The sequence below is a fragment of the Physeter macrocephalus genome, chromosome 4 (genome assembly GCF_002837175.3).
Source record: "Physeter macrocephalus isolate SW-GA chromosome 4, ASM283717v5, whole genome shotgun sequence".
Taxonomy (NCBI): domain Eukaryota; kingdom Metazoa; phylum Chordata; class Mammalia; order Artiodactyla; family Physeteridae; genus Physeter; species Physeter macrocephalus.
In genome coordinates, this window is record NC_041217.1 from 22,888,665 (window position 1) to 22,910,408 (window position 21,744).

General features: G+C 40.9%; 1 protein-coding gene and 1 pseudogene across 20 annotated transcripts in view; one reads left to right on the forward strand and one right to left on the reverse strand.

Moving 5' to 3' along the window:
• Positions 1–21,744, forward strand: part of CNIH3 (cornichon family AMPA receptor auxiliary protein 3) — a 306,731-nt gene that overhangs the window by 104,858 nt on the left and 180,129 nt on the right. The window contains exon 3 of one of the 20 annotated variants that reach the window (XR_003679332.2): positions 8,797–8,885. The exons of 17 other annotated variants lie outside the window; for them this stretch is intronic. The gene's annotated coding sequence lies outside the window, so the exon portion shown is untranslated. 2 more of the 20 variants (XR_008617032.1, XR_003679340.2) reach the window with 2 other exon arrangements.
• Positions 17,182–17,947, reverse strand: LOC102993882 (60S ribosomal protein L7-like; annotated as a pseudogene).

The window sequence follows — 21,744 nt, forward strand, 5'->3', positions numbered from 1 at the left end:
TGCCGCGGAGCGGCTGGGCCCGTGAGCCATGGCCGCTGGGCCTGCGCATCCGGAGCCTGTGCTCCGCAGCGGGAGAGGCCACAGCAGTGAGAGGCCCGCGTACCACAAAAAAAAAAAAAAGATATTTTTTTGGTACATGTCAAATCTCATCCATTAAGAGCTGAGTGTTAGTTTTACTCTTTCAATTTTGGAGGAACTTAGCAGTTGCCTCTCTGACAACGATCTCGTCTTTCTTGGAATGCCTGCCTGTTATTTGTTACTTGTTCCTGCCTTGTTCTGCTTGTTTCCTTTTGTAATAATGGTCTTATTGTTCCCAACTGTCCCTATCTTGAGAGATGTCCTATATGTATTTGAATTCCACTCGGTATTTAGCACAACATCTTATACAGAGAAGGTGTTCAATCGATAATTATCAATTGGAATAAAAAGATAGATTCCCTGATCTCCTTCTGTTCTTTGCCATCTGAATGCCCAGATCTAGACTGATGCCCCATGTGTTCTTAAAAAAAGGCGATTTGGAAACCTATTTGAGTCCACTTAATATTACAAGGCATGGGCGACCCAAGCCACACGGGAAGATAGACGTGAGCGAGTGGGAAAGAAAGGGAGCTAGTGGTTCAAGAAGGCAAATACACATGAAAATGCCAAGACGTGTAAATTGAGCATAAACGTCCAAGTTTTGTGAGTAGACTAATTATGATGACTGCTCAGAGTATATGTGAGCAGCATTACTTCGTTATTGCCCATCCTAAATGCAGCCTAGAACCCAATTATTTCAGCTACAGTTTCTTGGTGGAGTGGAGTAACAGGCTTCTATTAGGGACTAATCAGTTCTGCCCACGTTCCTCTATGAAACAGTGTTCAGATGAAACTCAAAGGATTCCGATGCCAAAGAACAGTGAGATAATGCCCACTGTGTATGGCAAAGAGACTGTAATCTCACCGGCCGTCAGTGAGGTCTGGCCTCAGGAATGCTGGTAGAGGGGGATGTGGGAGCATGGACACGCATCCTCATTCATCCATATCAGCTCTGGCCCTTCCCCTTGTTCACCCCCTTTCAAGGCTCTGCCCAGGGGTAGTCACCTCCCGACTGACCTCTTCCACTCCAGGTGTGCTGGGTCAGGTGTGCTTGTTACGCATTCCGACACTACCCTGCGCTTCCTGATATTGTGGCCCTAAAACCAGTGAACCATAATTGCCCATTTACTGCTTTGTCCCTCTCGGGGGTGGTTCTGTGTCTTATTCATCTCTGAATATAGTGCTGTTGGGCTGCATCCCACAGGCCTGCAAGCCTTATAATTGCCCAGCTGCAAGACCAAAGGAAGAGCCTAGAGACAGCAACAGAGACATCAGTGTTTTATTGGATAGGGAATCTTTAGATGTCTGAAGCAAGGTCCTGGAGCGACCGTGTATGGCAGACAGCAGGCAGGACCTGGTAGCATTCTTGGCTACTTGGGGGTGGGGGTGTGTGGTGGAGAAGGAGGCTACCGGTTATAGTGGGAACTGATGTCAGGTTGGCTCATCAGTTACCAGGGAAACCAGCAGAGGGGCACATCCCTCACTGCCTCTTGGGTTGATGACCTGGCAGATGTTTTCCCTTTGATAAACTATTGTAGTGGAGCTGTTCTGATCTAAAGATTAGAACAATCACTAGCTGGGCTGGCGGGGGCAGGCATGTGGGCAGTTACTGATTAAGCTTTATGATTAGGAGGGAAGGTCAGTCACGTGAGTAGGGTGTAGGTGAGGCAGAGACTGGTTGGGCAGGGGATGTACAGAGAGCAAGAGAGCAGCCATCTTGAGTGGCCTGACCATACAAATGCTTAGCACATAGTGATGTTGAATGAGTTGTTCAAGGTACCTGTAGGAAGACCATTAGGATTAGAGGAGGAGCGGGTGACTCTGAGACACTAGCTCACCCAGCTCTTACAGGACAGACACATCCTTGATGACAGAGATGCTGAGGCTTTTCCAGCCCACAAATATTACATGTCTGGAATGCACTGGTAAGTGGAGTACAGACTGTCCTGGGATTTGTACCATCTTAGATACTCAGTTGGAGAGAGTTGTGAAAAGTGTGCTTGCTTTATGGGGACTCTCATGAGCTTATTTGGCCCTTCTAGCCAGGTGGGCCTCTAGCCAGTTGGCTTGTTTCTAGCCACCTTTGCCTGGTGATGCTTCTTAGCCTGTAAGATGCAGATTGGGTTTCTTCTCCCCTGGCAAGAATTCCTTGCTGTTCACTCCCACAGCCAAATATGGTTGGGAGACCTCCAGTGCAGGATGGCCACACTGTGAGTTAGTTCGAGGTTTGGGGGACCCACTGCATTCACCAGGTTTTGCTCTCTTTAGATTGTGGGTACCTCTCCAGGCTGTTAGTACCCTCTGCTCCCATTGTCCTCCCACCGAAACCCCTGCCAAAAATCTGCTCCCCTCTCAGAGGTAGCATTGCCAATGATTGGATGTGCATTCTTTCAGTCCTTTTTCTATGCATTTACACATGTAACATACAAAAATGGGGTTTGGATTTCTTTTCTTTCTTCTTTTTACAAATGAGTTCATACTACAAATCCTTTGGTTCTAGGTTTTTTTTTCCTTCCTTCCTTCCTTCCTTCCTCTCTTCAGATCCCTCCCTCCCTTTCTTCTTTCCTTCCTTCCATCTTTTTCTTCTTTTCTTCTTCCACTTCTTTCCCTCCCTCCGTCCCCTCCTCCCTTCCTTCCTTGCTTCCTCTCTCTCTCTCTTCCTTTCCCTCCTAATAAAATGGATGTTTATAAAGAATTATCTTGATCTTCTAAGGGTCTATAAAATACTTAATTTGCATTCAAATAATTGATTCCTCTGTGGGAAGCATCCATTTGCCGCAGTTTGTTGAGGATTAATTAATCATGTAGTTTTGCAAAATTTCTCCTTTTTCTCTCATAGGCATAAATAATCCACTGCAAGGGGGCCAGAAAACCATATCAGAGACAACAGGGCAAGGGACTCCACTGTGAAAGTCCTGTTTGTCACCTGGATTTCTAGCTCTCTGCTCAATTCCTATCTGTCCCCTGGCCCTGAACACCCACTAGTGTTCTGTCTGGAAACATGCCCTGACCTTGTCTGGGAGAAACGTGGTTAAAGAAGTGTCTCTGCCTGCTTTTGTGCACATTCACCTTGGAACAACATGAAAATGATTAAACACTGGGATGGGGTTCTCATGGCAGATCCACATTTCTGTGAATAAATAACATTTAGTCAACATTTACTATATGCCAGGCACAGTTATAAGTGCTTTACACGTATTAACGCAGTTAATTCTCCCAATCTTTTAAAGTGGGTTCTATCATGCTCCTTATTTTACAGATGAGGAAAATGAGGCTCAGAGAGGTTGAGCCACTTCCCTCAGGACACGCAGTGAAGTATGAAGCAAAGATTTGAACCGGAGCAGTCTGACTCCAGATCCTGTGCTCATAATCATGGAAAGTGTTGGGGCTTCCCTGGTGGTGCAGTGGTTGAGAGTCTGCCTGCTGATGCAGGGGACACGGGTTCGTGCCCCGGTCCGGGAAGATCCCACATGCCGCGGAGCGGCTGGGCCCGTGAGCCATGGCCGCTAAGCCTGCGCGTCCGGAGCCTGTGCTCCGCAATGGGAGAGGCCGCAACAGTGAGAGGCCCGCATAACGCAAAAAACAAACAAACAAACAACAAAAAAAACACAACACAATCATGGAAAGTGTTGCCTCCAAATGTAATTATGGTTTAATGAAGACAGACAACATTTCAGTCATTGTGTGAAGAACTTGGATTCGGTGATGCCTTTAATGGTCCTTTGCAGATTCAAGACAACATTGGCCAGGGCTGTTTAAAGATCCTAGGAACTCTTTCCTTTGGAGGTTCTATCCTATATCATTTAAAAAAATAAAATGCTACATGAAATGTTATTTTTTTTGGCTGTAAATACTTGGAAGACCTTTAAGAAATAATTTTGCCTTTGAAGTAATCAGGCTATGAACAATTTACTTAATTCACAATTGGCTATGATTTCTCATTCATACTTGGAATTCTTGTGAAGAAAGAAAGCCTAGGGGCTTCCCTGGTGGCGCAGTGGTTGAGAGTCCGCCTGCCGATGCAGGGGACACGGGTTCGTGCCGCGGTCCGGGGGGATCCCACATGCCGCGGAGCGGCTGGGCCCGTGAGCCATGGCCACGGAGCCTGCGCGTCCAGAGCCTGTGCTCCGCAACAGGAGAGGCCACAACAGTGAGAGGCCCGCGTACCACAAAAAAAAAAAAAAAGAAAGAAAGCCTAACCTATAGATCATTTTTAAGTTTACTGAAATTTTTATGAATATTAATTTAATAAATGAGGTTGACATAATATTACCTTTTTTAGGCATTTAATTGAATATTTATTGATTGTGGGCTTCCAGTGTTCTTTTCATAGTTTTGAGTGAGATGTGTGTGTGTGTGTGTGTGTGTGTGTGTGTGTATATATACATATATATATATATATATATATATAGAGAGAGAGAGAGAGAGTGTTTTTTTTTTTTTTACAGTCCTAAACCTTTCCCTTGCCCTTGAATGGACTTGTAGACGCAGCACTGTGGCTATGGGGCCTAATGAACATTTTCATTCATTCATGTTCCTGGCCATACTCCACGTCTGCTTGTTCCCTGCAGCTGACCGTAAGTAGGCAGAATAACTGACCCCCAACTCCAGGTGGTTGGCTCTAAGGCCCCTCCTGCCCCAGATGCGTTACTCATTGGCCACTGGTGGTGTTTTGCAGGGACTCAGCTGAGATTGATGAGGAAGAGTGGATGTACCTTACAGCAGGCACAGTATGTTGATGTTGTCACAAAGTGCTCCTTCGTTCACTTCTTCCAGTTCGTTGCCTGCAGTCATGGGGCATTCACTTTCTTTCCTGGAATCATGAAGGGAGAAATTGCCATGCCTATAGTTAGGTTTTTCTGTCTTTTTGCATCACCTGCTCTTAGCTTTGTAATGGTGCCTCTCTGCTTTACTGTGTATTCTATCTGATAATCTGGAATAGCACAGTGGCTACGAACTGGCTTTGGGAATCAGACATCCTAATCATTATGGCCCACTTTGTAAACGGTCACCTGGGTGAGATGTGGGGGGGAGACTGTGAAAGGAGCTGAGGAAGGCCCAAGAACAACTTTTCTTACTTCACATTTTCATTTCAACCCAATGCTGCAATTTCTGAAAAATGGAAGTATCATTTTCAGCTTTTAAAGTCAGTTAATTATACTGCTGTGAACTAGTAAAGTAATTAATAAATGTTAACATTTGCATGTCATTTTAATTAAGAAATAATTGTCTTTGAATGAAAAAGTGCCTGCGAGCTTATCCATTAATTATCAGAGTACTGAAAGTACCCTTTGCAAGGTGGCTCCAAAAGTACCTTGGGAAAATGAGCCATCAATCACTTTTTGCTCGTACGAGTCATGGTGTTGTCCTTCCTTGCAGTCAAACTGCCAGCCAGGTGAAGAGAGGGATCCCTTATCTGATAGGAGGAGACGCAGAGTCACCTCGACTCTCTCTATATAGTTGGGGTGCTAGGCAGACAGTTGGTGTTCTATGCAGTTTTGCTTCCAAGGATGTTTCTGTTAATAACACCTTCTCTTTTCTACTTCTTTTACTAAAAAAGGGCGGGGGGAGCAATGCTTCGTCATCTCATGAAATTAACTTCTTTGTGATTGGTCTTCTATTTCTTATGCTTTGTTAGGGTTTTCACACAGTCCCTGCCAGATAATCAGGTGTACGCTTTCAGGGGCAGGAGCTAGGCCTATCTATATTGCTCCTCTTTTGTAAAATTTTCTTATTTTTTATTGTAAAAGAAACATTTTTTAAAGCTATGAAATATAACACAATTAAGAAAAATGCATGAAAGATAATAATAAGGTTTTAAAAATTATTATACAGCAAATACTCAGGTCAAAAGTAGAGCATTGCTAGCATCTCAAAACCTCATGCATACCTCTTCCTAGTACCCCCACCCCCAACCTCCCTGAAGGTAACCAGCATCTTGACTTTGATGGTTATCATGTCTTTGCTTTTTTTTTTTTTTCAGTAGTTTTACCACATAAGTATGAATCCCTAAACACCAAATTTTAGTTTCACTTGTTTTTGACTTTGTATAATCCTAGAGTAGGTTTCACTCTGCCTTGTATTTGTGAAATTCATCCATATCGTCAGGTGTAGCTTTGATCTATTAATTTTCACTATGGTATGCCGTGGAATGAATAGACCACAATTTATTTATCCATTTTACTCATGGTGGACATTTGCCTCATGATAATGGTGCTGCCATGAACATTCTTGTACATGTCTTTTGGTGTGCATTTTATGCATATGTAATGCCACTTCTAGGTACTTCCACACCTACAAGTGGAATTTTTGGGTCACAGGGTGAGCTTAGTAGTCTATATTGCAAAGTGACTGAACCATTTTATACACCCTTCAGTAACATCTGGGAACTTCTGTTGTTCCACATTCTCTCCAGCACTTGGCGTTATTAGTCTTTTTAGTTTTAAGCATTCAGGTGAGTGTTTAGTGATGTCTCATTGTGGTTTTAATGTATATTCCCCTCGTGATTAATGATATTAGGAACCTTTTCATAAGTTTATTGGCTATTGGGATATCCTCTTTTGTGTAACACCTGTTCAAGTCTTTGGCCATTTTTTTCTACTGGGTTCTCTGTTGCTTTTTAAACATTTTAATTGACTTTAGTAGTTTTATTTATAGTCTGGTTATGAGCCCCTTATCAGTTACATGTGTTAAAGCTATCTTCTCCTGCTTTGGTTTGTCTTTTCATTCTCTTCTGCCTTCCAAAACAGAAGTTCTTAATTTTGATAAATAAAGGTTCTTAATTTTAATGTATTCAAATTAATCCTTCTTTTCCTATATAGTTTATGGGTTTCCTTTCTTGGTCATAAATGCATTCTCTTGTATTATTTTTTAAAAGCTTAAATTTTTTTTTGTCTTTCACATTTTTGGTCTTTTTTTTTCATTCATATTTAGGTCTAAAATCCACCCAGAACTAATTTTTGTGAATGATGTCAGAGGAACTTTCAATTTTTTTCCTTTTATTTTATATCCAACTGACCCAGTACCTTTATTGAGAAGACTCTCTTTCCCCCTCTACTATTTATGCTGAGGTCACGCTTCTCTTGAGCTGACTTCTGTCAGTAACTGAGCACAGAGAGGGTACTAAAGCCTCATTTCTGTCCCATGTGGGGTTCCGCTAATGGGGACCTTTGCTTGGAGGCTACCCATTGGTCAACTGAGATTTTCTCAGGGCTGCACTGTGGTCAGAGGTTCCTGCTACCCCGTCTTCCTTCCACCTCTCACAGGCGTCAGACCTGCACAGTGGTCCAAAGGCTCTCCCTCCTCCACCGCTCCCTCCCTCTTTATCCTTCACATGCAACTCCCCACTGGCCCTCTCTCCAGTCTATATCTTGCATGTCTAATCCTGTTTTGGCATTTGTTTCTTGGAGGACCTGAAATGACACAGAGTGGGCAGATCCTAGAGTAAGAGGGAGTCATACTTTTGTGTCAAGATGACAAAAAGCTGGGCTGAGTTCAGGGCGAAAGAGAGCAGATGAAGAGACTGGGTTGAAGGATTTTCTGAAAAAAGAGTGAATGGAAACTGTGCCGACAATGTGGAGGGCAAGGGAGAGGGTGGAGCTGAAGATGCCTAAGACTGAGACTAAAGCATTGTGTCATGGGGGTGGAGCTTATTTGAGGGAACCATCCATGACATGAGCTCCATGCTAATGAAGGGATTTTTTTGTGATGAAAAACTAGCAATGTTAAATTACATTTGTATTGAGTTTAACTGTGTTTACTGAGTGCATTTGCACCTTATCTCATTTACATATGCTTTAACAATAGGGGAGAAGAGGGAAACAAGTAAGGGAGGTCCTATCTGTCTCCTGTTTCCTGTGGTCTTTACTGTCAGTCCTCCTGAGTCAGTCCTCTTCACTTCTTTTTCCAAGGGCTGAAGATTCAATTGAAGAAATTGATCAGGTTAGGCCATTTGTAGTCCAGGCAAAAGGTCAAGGTAGTGTTAGCTCACGGCTAACATGTATGGTGGGAAAGATCTTAAGGCCATGTGGTGGTGGGAGATGGGGGTGGAGAGTCTGAGATATACATTGATTTGGCCGGGAGACCCCATATTTCATAAAACTCAGGGATGGTGACTTCACACAGGAAGGTGAAATGTTGGTTTTTAGGGGTCGTTGTCAAGAAGGGGAGAGAGACATGATGGAAAGTGGAAAGTGTCAATGAGAAGGAAAGACCATTATGAGTGGACTGGCAGAAGGGCAATAATGTATTAAAACATTTAGATAGGGTTGCACAGTGTGTGTGTGTGTGTGTGTGTGTGTGTGTGTGTGTGTGTGTGTGTGTGTGTTCTAGCCTCAGGTAGGATAATGAAAAAAGGGATTAGGTGGAGGGAAGAGAAGCATGAAAGACGTGTGGAATCAGAAAGATTCCAAAGAACTTTAAGATCCGTAAGACTGGCAGTCATTGAGGTAGGCTCAGTCAGCTGCTCCATCTTAAGCCACTCCTGTGGCTGCTATAGGCACTACAGGTAGTACAGAGGCTGTCTCTGGGAAGAAAGCTAGACTTGGGGTTTCCTTTCCATTCTAGGATTGGACAGACAGGTATTTATTTAAAAGTGCCAGATGGTTCAAGGGAGTTTCTAACTTTATACTGTTGGGTACCAGGTTTCAATCTAAATTTGAGCTCTGGTTTTCTGCTTTCCTGTTGGCCCTGGATTGAGAATAGCCTCTCATTTACCAGCCATCTGGTCCCTCCAAGTCTCTCCTGCTGAGTGGTGTCTCCAAATATCTTCCCAGAGAGAGGACAGAATCTCCAACAAAATCTATAAGGTAAATGTTTTTTCCACAAGGGGATCCTGGGGAGGAATAGGTCCCCACGTTGAAAGGGTCCTTGTGACGTGAATAATGTTGCCGTTTGTTTCGATAGGGTGGGCTCCTTTGAGCAGTCACGTGTTGAGGTGTGCCCTATGTGGGTTCGTCCATTTCTGTGCTTCTAGATCTTCGGTTTCCTGAAAGTTCCTTTTCCAAACCAGCAGGCTCTGGTGCTAATTATCCATCATATAGCATCAATAATCATTTTTTATAAATGCCTGCTACATGCAAGGCACTGGTGGCAAAAAGGGGTAGAAGAAACAGTCACACCAGTGTTTGGAACATATCATTTGTTTTCTAAGATGACAAAAATAGAGAGCAATTTAGCTTTAACCGTAACAATAATTATTTTTAGGAAAATAATCCATTATTATCTCCATCAGGACCATGTCTGGATAGAAGAGGTAAGGCTGTCACCAGGGCTTGTAGAGACCTTGAGACAAATTACACAATTAATTTTCTCTGCTTTCCACTCTCAACCCCTGGCCCTAACAACCCAGCATTTTTATCCTGGTGAGATCAGGTCAAAATGAATGTCAAGGGCTAATTGGAAGAGGATGAGAAGTCAAAAAATGGACCCATGGGACTGGAGGGGCTGAATAGAATTGAATGGAGGCGTTAGCACTTGGTTTGCTATGGGAAGTCTGGACTTTAGAGGCTGTGGGTGGAGGTGTGAGCCTCAGGCCCTTTCTTCCATGCACCAGATGGCAGAGCTACCTCACTGCACTCTGCCTGCTGCCTGGTCCATGCACCTGGGTGGCTCTGGCCTGCTCTGTCTCACACCTCTGTCTGCCAGGAGGAGTAATTATAGTTGAAACAAATGTATGGCAATACCTGGATGGATACAGCTCAATTGACTCCTGACAGGTCTCTGGCTAAGAGAGCCTGCAGCAGCTGCAGTACTAGAAGAGCTGGTGGGGAGCGGGGATGGGTGGTGGGATAGTTTAGGACTAAACATGTGATGGGCAGACATCGCCCCACTTCCTAGTCCTCTTCAGTCTCACCTTACAAATGCCCCTAAGGCTGTGTGTGAGCAGATTTCAAAATGAAAAAAGTCCAGTTTCTTCAATTCAGCAGAGGTTTTCTCAATACCAACAGGCAGGCTGTCAAACTCTTACCCATTTCCCAACATAGACTTTGGAGGCTTCTCTTGAAATACAGCAGGGGAGTTTCCAGGAGTCGTAGACCTGAGTGTGTGTATGGGAAGGTCCACACTGCAAATGTTTTTTTCTTGCAGAAATTTTAAACCAGTCTTGTAATTGTGGTTTCAGTGTGTATTGTCCAACTGCATTCCCTGAGTCACTGTCACGTCCCAGCCAGACCTCCCGACCTGCATCTTACCTGCAGCCAAGTGTGTTATCGTTACCAGAGTGCCGTAGAGGTGAGGCGTATGGATCATGCCGTCTGCTCTTAAGGGCTGAGGCTGTACATTTCCTGGGCTTGTCCAGTGGGCCTTACCCCAGGGAGAGCGTGAACCTAGCTCTGCCCTTCTTGTATGCTTTGCTCCAGGCCCTCTAATCTATTCAGTGAGCCTTCTGGATACTCTGCTTGCTTCCGAAGTCTCCACACCCGCAGCCCCCCCGGCTTGGGGCTTTCTTCCCTTTCTTCTCACCTGGCCCCCACCCCACTGTGTCAGGCTAACTCCTCTTTAGAGCCCAAGGTTAGTGTTGATCCCCCTGGGAAGGCCGAGCCTGCAAGCCTGGGACCGTGTGCTCCCATGGCAGCCCCTGCTTCTCCTCTTATGTCGTTTATGACTCATTTCTTCTCTCTTTCTCCTGCTAAGCTGTGTTCTCCGCGAGGCAGGGGCTGTGCTAATGTTTCCGAGCACAAAGCCTGGCATGCACTAGGCTCTCAGGGATGAAGCGAAGGGACGAACCGTCTTGGTTGTCATCTGCTCCCCTCACCCAGCTGACGTCTGGCCAGCTCCCCTTCCTTTCTTCCTCTCGCTAGTTCACTCACCCCCTCTTCCAGACCACCAGTGGAAACACAGTCCTGGCCTGGCTTGGTGTTTTTGTTCCTCCTGATTTTCATTAACTTAGAAATGCTATTGCTTGTCTCTATGTCATACCTGGATGTCATTTATCTGAAGTCTGGATGAAATCATGAAACCTTGTTTATGTTGTTTGTTTGTTTGTTTTTCCAAGCTGCTTCAAGGTTACAGAAGGAGAAAAGCAAAACTGTGGGGAGAAGACCAATGTCAGAGGCTTTATTACTAAAATGTTGCTATTACCTGCAGCTCTCTTTGGTTTGGGGCTCTTTTGCATGACAGATATTTTCAAAATGATTTAGAGTTTTAAAACATGTGAGCTGCAGTATAATCCAAGAGCAGGCATGGAGCAAGCCCTTAGCTTTTCTCCTTTCCTGCCTGTTATATGCCGTGTAGTGATGTGGGACCAAGTGAGACAGTCTCACTGATGTGAGACAGTGTGCGGGCTTGCAGGCACCCATTGTGCCTCGATTTTCGTTTATTCCACCACTGGGCTGTGGCTTCTCTCATAATGATTTCACAAAAGGACTATTTTCTAGTCAGAAGGAGATCTGAAGAGATGGGAGAAAGGATGAAACACTTTTAGATGTTTATTTTTAGTAAAATTGGAATAAACAACTAGATTGTAAGATGGGGGACCGGGAGTGGGCAGACTTGTTTGTTCCTGTCTTTGAATAGATCTGGAGTCTGATCCTCTAGTCTTCTTCAATCTACCAACAAGTACTGGAGTTGCGAGAAAGCTGCTATTTGGTTTTGTTCAAATTTGTTCTCAAATATTTACAGTGAAACAAGAATTAGAAGAATGGGCACCTACCATATGCCAGCCACTGTGCTGTGTATTTTACTGAGTCATCATCTCATTTAATTGTTCTGCTTAAATACTGAGTAGCTTCAAAGAGTGTTCATAAAATACATGTTATGTGTAAAGAACTACAGTAGAGCGAACACCTGTGTTCAGCTTTACCTTTGAAATCCCCTGTGTGTGTTTCCCCTGGAAGCATCCTCCTCCTTCCTCAGATGGAGCCATTCTCCTTTTAACTTTTGCCAGTCTGGTAGGTGTGAAATGGTATCCCGTTGTGGTTTTAATTTTGTTTTTCCCTGATTACGAATGAGGTTGAGCACATTTTCATTTGGCTATGGCTATTTATATTTCTTCTTCTGCAAAGAGCTAGTTCAGATCTTTTGCCAACCCTTTTCTATTGGGATCTGTATCTTTTTATTATAGATTTGTAGGAATTCTTTGCATATTTCAGGTACTACCTGCTATAGACTGAATGTTTGTGTCCCTTCAAAATTCAGATGTTGAAACCTAATCCCAAGTGTGATGGTGATCGGAGGTGGGGCCTTTGGGAGGCGATTAGGTCATGAGGGCGGAACCCTCATGAACGGGATTAAAACGAGGTCAGAGAGAGAGCCCCTGTCCTTTACATCATGTGAGGATACAGGGAGACAATGGCTGTCTAGGACTAGGAGGCGGACTCCTACCAGACACTGAGTCTACAGGGACCTTAGTCTTGGACTTTTCAGCCTCAAGAACTGTGAGAAATAAATTTCTATTTTTTATAAGCCACCCAAGTCTGTGGTATTTTGTTACACAGCCTGAATGGACCAAGATACTACCTCAACTATGTGTTGCAACTAATAGCTTCTCTTTTCATTTTCTTTACATTGTCTTTTGGTGAACAGGCATTCTTAATTTTAGCTTAGTCCAATTTACCAAACTTTCCCTTACATGCTTTATGCTTTTTGTGCCATTTCTGTGCAATCAAGGTTATGAACATATGCCTGTATTGTCTTCTAAAAATTTCATAGTTTGGCCTTTCACATTTAAGTCTCTAGTCTACCTGGAATAGATTTTTTTAAAAAATTGAGATATAGTTGATTTACAATATTAATATGTTTCAAGTGTACAGCACAGTGATTCACAGTTTTTAAAGGTTACATTCCATTTATAGTTATCATAAAATATTGGCTATATTCCCTGAGTTGTACAGTATATCCTTGTAGCTTATTTATTTTATACATAGTAGTTTGTATCTCTTAATCCCCTACCCCTATCTTGCCCCTCCCCATTTCCCTCTCCCTTCTGGTAACCACTAGTTTGTTCTCTTTGTCTGTGAGTCTGTTTCTTTTCTGTTATATTCACTAGTTTATTGCATTTTTTAAGATTCCACATGTAAGTGATAAAATACTGTATTTGTCTTTCTCTGTCTGACTTATTTCATTAAGCATAATACCCTCCAAGTCCAAGTCCATCCATGTTGTTGAAAATGGCAACATTTCATTTTTTTAAGTGAAATATCTTAATTAGAAAGTATTTGTAAATTATTGCAAGTAGAGATCCTGAAGCTGTTGCTTCAGTGAATAAATGATCATTTTCAAAACAGTACATCACATAATTTCATTCTTTTTTATGGCTGAGTAGTATTCCATTGTATATACACATACATATATATATACACATCACATCTTCTTTATCCATTGGAATTGATTTTTGTGTTTGGTGTGAAATAGGGCAATATTTCTTTCTTTCTTTTCCCATGGAGATAGACAGTAGTCCCTATAACCATGAATTTCCTCACTGATAAGCAATGGCAGCCTTATCGTAAGTTTAAATATATACATCTGGCTCTGTTTTTGGAAATTCTATTTTATTTCATTGTTCAGACACCCCTGTGTCTCCACTATCTCATTCCTAGATCTTTATAATAATTCTTGATATTTGACAGGGCAAGACCCATTTTCTTGTTCTTCTTCAAGTGTGTCTTGGCTAGTCTTGGTCCTTTACACTTTTCTAGAAACTTCAGGATTAGCCTGTCAAATTCCACAAAAATCTCTGATATAACTGAATTTTTATAGAAATCCTGTGGGGGAAGTATTCTACCTACTCACAGGTGGGGAAACTGAAGATTGAAGAGTTCAAGTAACTTGTCCAAGATCACTTAAATAAGGTACAAACTAGGTATTGCAATACTGGCCAGTTGAATATTAACCCACAGAAAGTGGTTTTTTTTTTTTTAATGTCCCTTATTGAAGCAAAAATTTCACTCCTCTAAAGGTTTATAACATGGTTAATAGTGAATATTAAACTTCTTTATGCAAATTGTCTTTTACACAAACACTAACCTTTAAAAAAGGAAGGATGTAGAGAAATAGGATTATTATTTTTTAAATTAATTAATTACTTAAAAAATTTTGGCTGCTTTGGGTCTTAGTTGCAGCATGTGGGATCTTCCTTGTGGCATGCAGGATCTTTCGTTGCGGTGCGCGGGCTCTTTGTTGCGGCACTCGGGCTTCTCTCTCTTCTTGTGGCACATGGGCTCAGTAGTTGTGGTGCATGGGCTTAGTTGCCCCGCAGCATGTGGGATCTTAGTTCCCGGATCAGGGATCGAGCCTGTGTCCCCTGCATTGGAAGGCAGATTCTTAACCACTGGACCACCAGTGAAGTCCCAAGAAATAGGATTACTAGGGAAACTTTTTTTTAATTTAGAAAAAGACAGTAACAAGAACTGTCAGCAATGATGTTCTCCCCCCCCCACCGCACTTTGTGGTAAAATATACATACAATAAAATTTACCATTTTAACCCTTTTTAATTTTACAGTTTGGTGTCATTAAGTACATTCACAGTGTTGTGTAACCATCACCACTATCTTTTTTTTTTTAATCGTCACCATTATCTATATCCAGATCTTTTTTTTCTATCATCCCAAACAGAAATTCTGTACCCATTAAACAATAACTACTCACTCCACATGCCCCCAAAGCTCCTGGTAACCACTATTCTACTTTCTGTCTCTATGAATTTGCCTATTCTAGGTGTTTCAGATAAGTAGACTCATATAATATTTATAATATTTATATAATATAATATTTAACATTTGTACTTTTGTTTCAGACTTATTTCACTTAGCATGGTGTTTTCAACACATCCATGTAGCACTCATAAGAATTTCATTTCTTTTTATGGCTGAATAACATTCCATTGTATGTATATTCCACCTTTTGTTTATCCACTCATCTGTGGGTAGACAGATGAGTTGGGTTGTTTCCACCCTTTGGCTTATGTGTGAACAATGCTGCTATGAACATTGGTATACAAGTATTTATCTGAGTCCCTGTTTTCTGTTCTTTGGGGTATATGCTCAGAATTGGAATTGCTGGATCATACAGTAATTCTATGTTTAACTTTCTGAGGAACCACAAACTGTTTTCCACAGCATCTCCACCATCTTACATTTCCATTTCCATGGTGCAATGCATGCACCACCAATTCCTCCATATCCTCATCAACACTGGTCATTTTCCATTTTATATGGTAGTTATCCTAATGGGTTTAAAGTGGTATCTCGTGGTTTTGATTTGCATTTCCCTAGTGACTGGTGATGTTGAGTATCTTCTCATGTGCTTATTGGCCATTTGTATATTTTCTTTAGAGAAATGTCTATTCAAATCTTTTGCCCATTTTTTAATTGGGTTTTTGCTGTTGTTGAGTTTTAGGAGTTCTTTACATATTCTGGATATTAATCCCTTATCAGATATATAATTTGCAAATATTTTATGGTGTTTTTTCACTCTCCCTTGAGGCACAAAAGTCTTTAATTTTGATAAAGTCCAACTTACTTATGTTTTCTTTTGTTGCCTGTGACTTTGGTGTCATATCCAAGATCATTATCAAATCAAATGTCTTGAAGATTTCCCATGTTTTTTCCTAAGATTTCTGTAGTTTTAGTGCTTAAGTTTAGCTCTTTGATTCTTCTTGAGTTAATTTTTGTATATGATGTAAGATCAGAGTCAAGTTTCGTTCTTTTGCATGTGGATAACCAGTTTTCTTACTAGAACTTTGTAGTTGGTTTTTGAAATCAAGAAGCGTGAGTTCTCCAACTTTGTTCCTCTTTTTCAGGATTTATTTGGCTATTTGGGGTCCCTTGAGATTCCATATAAATTTTAGGTTGAATTTTTCTATTTCTTCAAGAAACAAAACAAAACATTACAATGCAATACACACCACTGAAATTTTAATAGGGATTGCGTTGAATCTGTAGATTGCTTTAGATAGCAATGTCACTTAACAATGTTAACTCTTCCAATCCATGAACACAGGATGTCTTTCTGTTCATTTAAATCTCTCAGCAATGTTTTGTAGTTTTCAATATACAAGTCTTTTGTTGCCTTGGCTAAATTTATTCCTAAGAATTTTTTTTTCTTTTTTAACAGCTTTATAGAAATATCATTCACTCATTTAAAGTATACAGTTCAATGGGCTTTAGTGTATTCACAGAGTTGTGCAACCATCATCACAATCAACTTTTCATTTTCATCAACCCCAAAAGAAATTTCACACCCACTAGTAGTCACTTCCCATTTCCCCCCCACCTCCCACCGATAGTCAATCACTAATCTTTTTATTTTTTTTCTTTTTGGCCACGCCGTGTGGCCCGCGGGATCTTGGTTCCCCGACCAGGGATCAAACCCGGGCCCTGGCAGTGAAAGCGCAGAATCCCAACTACTGGACCACCAGGGAATTCCCCTGTCAATCTCTAATCTATTTCCTATCTTTATAGATTTGCCCATTCTGGATATTTCATTTAAATGAAATGATATAATATGTGGCCTTTTGTGACTGGCTCTTTTCACCTAACATAATGTTTTCAAGGTTCCTCCAGTTTATAACATGTATCAGTGCTATATTGGAAAAGTTCATTCCTTTTCATTGTCAAATAATATTACATTACATGGATATACCACATTTTATTTATCCAGTCATCAGCTGATGGACATTTGGGTTGTTTGCATTTTTTGGCTATTATGAATAATGCTGCTATAAACATCTGTGTACAGGTTTCTGTGTGGACATATGTTTTTATTTCTCTTAGGTATATTCTTAGGATTAGAATTGCTGTGTCCTTATGGTGACTGTACATTTAACCTTTTGAAGAACTGCCAGAGAGTTTCCCACAGCAGACGCAACATTTTACATTGCCACCTGCAATGTATGTGGGTTTCCTTTTCTCCATATCCTCCACAGCACTTGTGATTATCTACTTTTTGACAGGATGTGAAGTGCCATCTCACTGTGGTTTTGATTGGCGTTTCCCTGATGGATAATGACACTGAGCACTTTTTCATGAGATTATTAGCCATTTTTTGGAGAAAGGTCTATTCAGATCCTTTGCCCATTTTAATTAATTTATTTTTTTCCAGTTTGAAAGCAGTCACTATTTATTAACTGACCAGATTACAAAAATAATCATGGTAGATAGATACCTTAGTTCATCCTTCTAATAAGCCTGTTGATCTAGTCTTCCCTGTTACCAGCATCTCCACCTTCTACAAAATGGGTGGTCTTTTTCTTCATTCTGCTTTGTGGAGAAGACAATTTAAAGGGCCACAGCAAGTTGTCTGATTCTTTGAAATGTTTTCCAATGGTATAGATCTCATGAATCAGATCCTTCCTGCAGATGACGCCATATTTGCCAAGAGATGGAGCAACCAATTCATTATCTGTCAGGGCACTTCGCTCCTTGTTGATTTTGCCATAACCACGCTTGTAGATCAGTTCATTTACTGACTTCAGGTTTGGGTACCCCCACGCAGTGTATGGTTCCACAATTCTCAGCATGTTACTTAACATGCTGAGAATTCACAAAGGTGCCATTGAGCTTCACAAAGGTACCACTGAAGATCTGATGGAGGCTAAGAAGCTGCAACACTTTTTGAACCTTTGGGCTTACACCATTGACACCTCTGATCCTGATGACAAATGCCAACTTGGGTTCCGCGGGTACATAGAAGTTGCTGGCTTTTCTTGCCATCCTAGCCATTCGAATTTCGGTTCTGTACATCTTCCTGGATTCCTTCTGATGGTGCTTAGCTTTTTCACAGATAAGCTTCCTCCCTGCCTTTCGAAGCATCTTTTGGGCAGACTTCTTTCTCAGGCACTTGATCTTAAGCTCTGCAAAATTCTTTCACTTTTTCTTAAGGTTTTCTGGCACAGCACGAACCTTCTTTTTCTTCTCTTCTGCACCCTCCATGGTTCCAGCTGGGAAAGAGCTGCCCATTTTTAAATTGGGTTATTCATTTTTTAAAATTATTGAGTATTAACAGTTCTTTATACAGTCTAGATACAAGTCCTTTAGATATATGATTTGCAAATATTTCTCCCATTTGGTGGGTTGTCCTTACATTTTCTTGATGGTGTCTGTTAAAGCATAAAAAGTCTTAATTTCGATGAAGTCCAATTTAGTTTTTTCTTTTGTTACTTGTGCTGTTGGTGTCATACCTAAGAAATTATTGCCTAATCCAAGGTCATGAAGATATTTGCAGGTTTGTTTACTTTTAAGAGTCTTATGGTTTTAACTCTTACAATTAGGTTTATGATCCTTAAAGTTAATTTTTGTATATGGTGTGAGGAAGGAATCTACTTTCATTCTCTTGCTGGTGGCAGTCCAGTTGTCCAAGCGCCATATGTTGAAAGACTATTCTTTCTCCATTGAATTATCTTGGCACCCTGTCAGAATTCATTTGACCAAAAAGGTGAAGTACAGGCTTCTCAATTATATCTCATTGTTCTATATGTCTAATTCTAAAAATTCGTTTGTTGATTTGCAGCATTAATTCCAAAGGTTTGATGTGGTGGGAAAGTAAGAAATGTCTCAGGATGGTGGGTAATATTGCTTGGTGGCCAAGCTAAAATTTGTGAAGAATCACGTCAGTGCCCCGTTCTTTGCTCTGCATCAGAGTAAACTGTTGACACACAATGTTTTTACACAGGGTACTGGTTTCTTGGGCAGAGACTGAATAAGATTTTTTTTTTTATGGAGTATAATTGCTTCACAATACTGTGTTAGTTTCTGTTGCACAAAAAAGCGAATCAGCCATATGCATACACATGTCCCCATATCCTCTCCCTCTTGAGCCTCCCTCCCACCCTCCCTATCCCACCCCTCTAGGTCATCACAAAGCACCAAGCCGATCTCCCTGTGCTATGCTGCTGCTTCCCACCAGCCAACTATTTTACATTCGGTAGTGTATATATGTCGATGCTACCCTCCCTTCGCTCCAGCTTTGCCCTCCCACCCCATATCATCAAGTCCATTCTCTATGTCAATCTAGTTGCCCTGCAACTAGGTTCATCAGTACCCTTTTTTTTTTTTTTTAGATTCCATATATATGCGTTAGCATACAGTATTTCCCTTTCTCTTTCTGACTTACTTCACTCTGTATGACAGACTCCAAGTCCATCCACCTCACTACAAATAACTCAATTTCGTTTCTTTCTATGGCTGAGTAATGTTCCATTGTATATATGTGCCGCATCTTCTTTATCCATTCATCTGTCGATGGACATTTAGGTTGGTTCCATGTCCTGGCTATTGTAAATAATGCTGCAATGAACATTGTGATGCATGTCTCTTTTTCAATTATGGTTTTCTCAGGGTATATGCCCAGTAGTGGGATTGCTGGGTCATATGGTAGTTCTCTTTTTATCTTTTTAAGGAACCTCCGTACTGTTTTCCATAGTGGTTGTATCAATTTACATTCCCGCCAACAGTGTAGGAGGGTTCCCTTTTCACCACACTCTTTCCAGCATTTATTGTTTCTAGCTTTTCTGATGATGGCCATTCTGACCGGTGTGAGGTGCTACCTCATTGTAGTTTTGATTTGCATTTCTCTAATGATTAGTGATGTTGATTATCTTTTCATGTGCCTCTTGGCCATCTGCATGTCTTCCTTGGTGAAATGTCCATTTAGGTCTTCCGCCCATTTTTTAACTGGATTGTTTGTTTTTTTGATATTGAGCTCCATGAGATTTGTATATTTTGGAGATTAATCCTTTGTCTGTTGTTTCATTTGCAAATATTTTCTCCCATTCTGAGGGTTGTCTTTTTGTCTTGTTTATGGTTTCCTTTGCTGTGCAAAAGCTTTTAGGTCCCATTTGTTTATTTTTGTTTTTATTTCCATTACTCTAGGAGGTGAGTCAAAAAAGATCTTACTGTGGTTTATGTCAAAGAGTGTTTTTCCTATGTTTTCCCCTAAAAGTTTTATAGTGTATGACCTTACATTTAGGTCTTTAATTCATTTGGAGTTTATTTTTGTGTATGGTGTTAGGGAGTGTTCTAGTTTCATTCTTTTACATGTAGCTGTCCAGTTTTCCCAGAACCAGTTATTGAAGAGGCTGTCTTTTCTCCATTGTATATTCTTGCCTCCTTTATGAAAGATAAGGTGACCAAATGTGCATGGGTTTATCTCTGGGCATTCTATCCTGTTCCAGTGATCTGTATTTCTGTTTTTGTGCCAGTACCATACTGTCTTGATTACTGCAGCTTTGTGGTACAATTTGAAGTCAGGGAGCCTGATTCCTCCAGCTCCGTTTTTCTTTCTCAAGATTGCTTTGGCTATTTGGGGTCTTTTGTGTTTCCATAGGAATTGTAAGATGTTTTGTTCTAATTCTGTGAAGAATGCCGTTGGTAGTTTGATAGGGATTGCATTGACTCTGTAGATTGCTTTGGGTAGTATAGTCTTTTCCACAATATTGATTCTTCCAATCCAAGAACATGGTATATTTCTCCATCTGTTTATGTCATCTTTGATTTCTTTCATCAGTGTTTTATAGTTTTCTGAGTACAAGTCTTTTGCCTCCTTAGGCAGGTTTATTCCTAGGTATTTTATTCTTTTTGTTGTAAATGGGAGTGTTTCCTTAATTTCTCTTTCTGATTTTTTGTTGTTGGTGTATAGGAATGCCAGAGATTTCCATGCATTAATTTGGTATTCTGCAACCTTACCAAATTCATTGGTTAGTTCTAGTAGTTTTCTGGTGGCATCTTTAGGATTTTCTATGTATGGTATCATGTCATCGGCAAATAGTTACTATTTTACTTCTTCTTTTCCAATTTGTATTCCTTTTACTTCCTTCTCTTCTCTGATTGCCTTGGCTAGGACTTCCAAAACTACGCTGAATAAGAGTGGTGATAGTGGACATCCTTGTCTTATTCCTGATCCTAGTGGAAATGCTTTCAGTTTTTCACCATTGAGTATGATACCTGCTGTGGGTTTGTCGTATATGGCCTTTATTATGTTGAGGTAGGTTCCTACTTCCTTCTCTTCTCTGATTGCCTTGGCTAGGACTTCCAAAACTACGCTGAATAAGAGTGGTGATAGTGGACATCCTTGTCTTATTCCTGATCCTAGTGGAAATGCTTTCAGTTTTTCACCATTGAGTATGATACCTGCTGTGGGTTTGTCATATATGGCCTTTATTATGTTGAGGTAAGTTCCATCTATACCCATTTTCTGGCAAGTTTTTATCATAAATCGGTGTTGAATTTTGTCAAAAGCTTTTTCTGCATCTAATGAGATTATCATATGTTTTTTATTCCTTAATTTGTTAATGTGGTGTATCACATTGATTGATTTGCATATATTGAAGAATACTTGCACCCCTGGGATAAATCCTACTTGATCATGGTGTTTGATCCTTTTAATGTGCTGTTGGATTCTGTTTGCTGGTATTTTGTTGAGGATATTTGCATCGATGTTCATCAGTGATATTGGTCTATAATTTTCTTTTTTTGTGATATCTTTTTCTGGTTTTTGGTATCAGGGTGATGTTGGCTTTGTAGAATGAATTTGGGAGTGTTTCTCCCTCTGCAATTTTTTGGAAGAGTTTGAGAAGGATTGGTGTTAGCTCTTGTCTAAATGTTTGATAGAATTAGCCTGTGAAACCATCTGGTCCTGGACTTTTGTTTGTTGGAAGATTTTTAATTATGGTTTCAATTTCATTACTTGTGGTAGGTCTGTTTATATTTTCTAATTCTTCCTGGTTCAGTCT